This window comes from Palaemon carinicauda, chromosome 11 (assembly GCF_036898095.1).
Source record: "Palaemon carinicauda isolate YSFRI2023 chromosome 11, ASM3689809v2, whole genome shotgun sequence".
Classification (NCBI taxonomy): Eukaryota; Metazoa; Arthropoda; class Malacostraca; order Decapoda; family Palaemonidae; genus Palaemon; species Palaemon carinicauda.
In genome coordinates, this window is record NC_090735.1 from 148,782,201 (window position 1) to 148,782,690 (window position 490).

Below are 490 nucleotides of genomic sequence, written 5' to 3' on the forward strand. Positions count from 1 at the left end.
GTAAACAAAATGGTATTAAGAAATGTAAAATACCACTTTCTCCTGTAAAATAGAAAATCATTTAATGCAAATGTCTTATCAGTATTAACTTATGCATCAGAAACTTAGATCCTTACTAAAACTTTAAAACAAAAGCTACTTAAAGCTCCAAGTACTAGGGAAAGTATGAAAATGGGATTCACACAAAGACAGAAAAAGAGCAACGTGGATACGAGAGCAAACTAAAGAAGAGGATATTCTAGGAGCATGTAAGTATCAAACTGACATAGGCGGGTTTATAAAGAGAATAACAGATAATAGATAGACTAAGTTAAAAAGAATGGGTTCTGTGACGGGCCGAGAGAGGAGTTTTGAACTCAAAGGCAGATTGGAAACGACTGAGTTATTTATTAAGGAACACTTCTTTATATACAAAACCTCAAGGCAACAGGACATGACCTGTTCGACAGACAGATAATGTTACTGAGCAAAACGGAGACATGATCATTCA